At 36.3% G+C, this 4,435-nt stretch overlaps 1 long non-coding RNA gene across 1 annotated transcript; it reads left to right on the top strand.

The window, feature by feature from the left end:
• Window positions 1–300: 300 nt before the first annotated feature.
• Window positions 301–4,124, top strand: LOC143220077 (uncharacterized). The gene is made up of 3 exons (XR_013011565.1): window positions 301–1,907; window positions 2,547–2,636; window positions 2,711–4,124. It is a non-coding gene; the product is annotated as an uncharacterized LOC143220077 (long non-coding RNA).
• Window positions 4,125–4,435: the final 311 nt, after the last annotated feature.

The raw sequence follows: 4,435 nt of genomic DNA, 5'->3' as shown, positions 1-4,435 counted from the left end.
GTGAGGGGGAGGGGGAGGGGTGATCCCTGGGAACGTGTCCGAACGTGTTTATGTTTTCACGTCTCTACATGCAAGACTGTTTATGTCTGTCATCGCCGCTATCGTAAAACATTCATTTGAACGGAGTTCAATGAACGTCTTGTTTAATTTCATAAATATATACAACGGTCCCCTCTGAAAGATTTATGTAAGGGGGCCAGTCAATAATTTTTCTCAACATCGATTTGTCGAGGACCAACGGTTTTTCTCACGTGCGGAGATTTCGATGAACGTATAATCTCAGGAGTTCAATGAACGTCTTGTTTAATTTCATAAATATATACAACGGTCCCCTCTGAAAGATTTATGTAAGGGGACCATACAGCCAGTCAATAATTTTTCTTAACATCGATTTGTCGAGGACCAACGGTTTTTCTCACGTGCGGAGATTTCGATGAACGTATAATCTCAGGAGTTCGTCTTGTTTAATTTCGTACAACGGTCCCCTCTGAAAGATCTTCTTATCGATGTAATGCAAGAGGACCGTGTCACTGTTTCTGTCTGCCATCGCCATACAGCCAGCTATCGTAAACATTCATTAAAAGTAGCATTTCAAATAATTTCATACATCTTTTTATCGTAGTTGGTTGGGGATGGTAAGAATGAATGAACAGGACGCGATGGAACGCGAAGTCTTCGCAAACGTTCCATTAATGATTAACTGCTGGAGCTTCGAAATGAAATACGGAATCAAAACTGTATGAATACTGAAAAAATGTAAACTGAGTTTCTCTTGAGATATATTTCTGTCAATTCTTCATCTCCGCTCTCTGTCTCTATCTCCCTGGTTATTACAATTTATGGATAGACCGTATGGTGATTATTAACTTCATCAATCGATTGAATCAGTCTTCGATTTTTCGATGATTTCTTCTTTTAATCATACACATTAATCAATCTTGACTAAAATTTTAATCGATTAATGCCCAACTCTGGGGTATTTGGCCGAAAATCTAGAAAGAAGTCAATTTCTAAATTTTTCCGTTTGTCATGGAATTTTTTCTATCCAACGTAGCTAAAGGTCGCTTGTAGTATACTTCATTGAAAGCCAAGAGATTTTACGCCACGCTTTCTGAAACAGCATCCGCTCATTGGCAATTTTCAAGGGTTTTGAGGAAAATTGTGTAAATTCTTGTATTACAGAAGTTTTTCAGTTAGGTGTACAGAGCACTTTCGCACAGATTTCATTTTGTTATCATTTAAATTAGTATAGTTATTAATATTTGTGAACATAATCAATCATGCTGTAAATTTTTTACGATTATAAAGTTTATCGACGATTTTGTTATCGAGCGGAGATTTCGACGAACGTCTAATCTCACGAGTTCGATGAACGTCTTGTTTAATTTCGTAAATATACAACGGTCCCCTCTGAAAGATCTTCTTATCGATGTAATGCAAGATGTAAGAGGACCGTGTCGCTGTTTCTGTCTGCCATCGCCATACAGTCAGCTATCGTAAACGCTCATTAAGAGTAGCATTTCAAATCATTTCTTCCATCTTTTTATTGTAGTTGGTGGGGATGGTAAGAATGAATGAACAGGACGCGATGGAACGCGAAGTCTTCGTGAACGTTCCATCGTTGCAAGCGTTTGTCATGTTGAGATTCAAAGATCAACCATTTTTCCATACGTGACGGTTTTCGCGTACTGCCCGTTGGACTTGTTGCGTGTGTGTGGAATATTATATGGAGATATTTTTTACATTAGTGGGTAGGGGTATCCATTATAAATTGCTCGTAACAGTCGTCGTATGAAGTTATACCATAAGAAAAAACGTCGACAATCAGGATCGCTATACGAAGTTACATCGCGTGTGTGTTTTTATCATCCGACCAGCCAACTTCGCGCATCCCCCTTTCTTCAACGGTAAGTACAATAAAAAAAAATTAATAAACGATGTAAAATCTAGTGGAAAAAATTGTGGAAAAAAAATTTATATGCAAAGAGTTTGCCATGTGATCGATGTTTGTCATGACGGCTCGTTCGAACTCTTCGAATTTCGCTTGGGGAAGAACGTTGTTTATCCGGCGCTGACAAAAAGTCTGCATGGTATGTCAGTAATTTCATACACGGGATTCCATTTAAAGATTTCGGCTATGAAAAATATCAACAGCACGATATATTCGAAGTAATTCAAAATTTTGTGCGCGATTACGCGAATCCTGTCGTAGCGTACAAAGGTGGATGTTTCGAGAGAGACATCCTTCGAAAAATGAAAATAAACTCGATAAATTTGGAAGATTTCAACTGTCCGAAATACGATGTACTAGTTCGCGATCCCGTGTATGAAATTGCTGATGACGAACCGTGTCGACTTCACTGTTGGCAACCGACAAAAAACGTCACATACCATTGCAGTCTGCGCGAAGTGCGAACATTTCGAGCATGGGTTAACAATTATAAAAACACGTAAAGTATCAGTTATAAAGACGCGACTTTGAATTTTTTCCACGTCAAAACCACAAACACCTCTTTTTACGTTTTTTTTTTATTTTTTTCACACAGTGTTTCACAATGATTGCGAAATTGGAGATTGATTCTGGGCGAAGCGCGGTATGGACGTCTGAGGATTCGTCAAAGAATCGTCGCTCGAAGGTAAATAAATTTTCAAAGAAAAATATCCCAAAGTATATAACATGATATATAACTGTCTATCTGTCTGTTCGCAGGAAACAAAAATAATGAAGACAAATGACAAGAAATTCGCTGCAATAATTATATTTTAATTATTTTTTAATACTTGTATATTTGTATAATTAAAGAGTAGATAAGAGTAACTTTTCACTAATGTAAAAAATATCTCGCTGTATAGGGAGGGGGCGATATTATTACTGTAATTGTTTTCTTTTTAATAAATACGAGTTAATTGTATGAGTAGGAGGACGAGGCGGAGGAGGAGGATTCGTTTTAAATAAAAAATAAGATCTTTCTTATAATTTTTTTATTTGATAAATTATGAAACAGCTAACGAATGAACAGTGCGAGGCACTTATCAACGCAGCGCATTGCAACATTTGTGAAAAACCATGTGAGGAAAAGGATATACGGGTGCGCGATCATTGTCATCTAACAGGACGATATAGAGGCCCCACGCATCAAGATTGCAATTTAAATTACAAAAATTCGTTTTGCATTCCCATAGTTTTCCACAATTTATCCGGGTACGATTCACATTTCATTATCGAAGAAATAGCTAATGCGTTTGAAGGTAGTGTCAACGTATTACCAATAACTAAAGAAAAGTATATTTCATTTACAAAAATGTTGAAGATTAGCAATCAGATTCGCGTAATTGTATTAAATTACGATTCATCGATTCGTACAAAAATGTTTGAACACAAGTCTCGACAAATTAGCATCTTTCCTCGACACAAACAAATTGACAATTTTACGCGTTCCGAATTTCAAAATCTTTCCATAGAAAATTTCATGTTGTTGACGCGAAAGGGTGTCTCTTTCCATACGAATATCTCGATTGCGTAGATAAATTAGACGATCTTTGTTTGCGAGTCATTTTACAGTTCGTTGACAGGCGAAACCGTATCCGAACGTGATTATTAGACTGCGGATCTTTATGAAAAATAAAAATTGTCTTCATAAATTGCACAACATAGGAGCCAAATAGAAATATAATTTTTTCTCTAATGATATTAATTAGCTGAAACGAGTACATTGATATTTTTAAATCCTGTTAACCTGTCCACTGCTTTAAATTGCACATACTCATTTTTGCCATAAATGTATAAAATCCGCAGTCTAGTGATTATGTGCATGCCGAGAATGTGTGGAAGCGTTTCAACACAAAAACTTTGGGTGAATACAGCGATCTGTATTTGAAAGCTGATGTTTTGTTACTGGCTGATGTTTTTGAAAATTTTCATAAAAACTTGCATTAAGAGCTACAGTTTAGATCCACCATATTATTACACTTTACCAGGTTTCACGTGGGATGCTATGCTAAAACATATAAAATTAGGTTTGAATTATTAACACAGTGGGCCGGATCGAGAAATTTAGTGACATTTCACGAAAGAGTCGACTCTCTCTCTCTCTCTCTCTCTCTCTCTCTCTCTCTCTCTCTCTCTCTCTCTTTCTCTCTTTCTCATATCGATTTCTAATAAATTTATATTGCCTCCTAAATGTCCATCAACATCGAAGCTGAAAAAATTAATGTTCGTTCACAAAAACTGTAGTTAATATAAATTCACAAAGATAGACATTTTGGGATGCAGTATTTTTCAGCCAAAAAATTGCTTCTTTTCATCGAGGTGTCCTGATTACCCTATTTAATATTTATTCTGGGTCTTTTGTGTAAATGAAAAACAGTCCTTTGCGGTAACAATTAACGCCGTTAGTTGAGGATGGTTGCTCGCAATGTATTAAAAATTAATATT

This window comes from Lasioglossum baleicum, unplaced genomic scaffold (genome assembly GCF_051020765.1).
Source record: "Lasioglossum baleicum unplaced genomic scaffold, iyLasBale1 scaffold0166, whole genome shotgun sequence".
Classification (NCBI taxonomy): domain Eukaryota; kingdom Metazoa; phylum Arthropoda; class Insecta; order Hymenoptera; family Halictidae; genus Lasioglossum; species Lasioglossum baleicum.
Note: the sequence above shows the minus strand (reverse complement) of the source record. Positions and strands in the feature narration are given on the sequence as shown.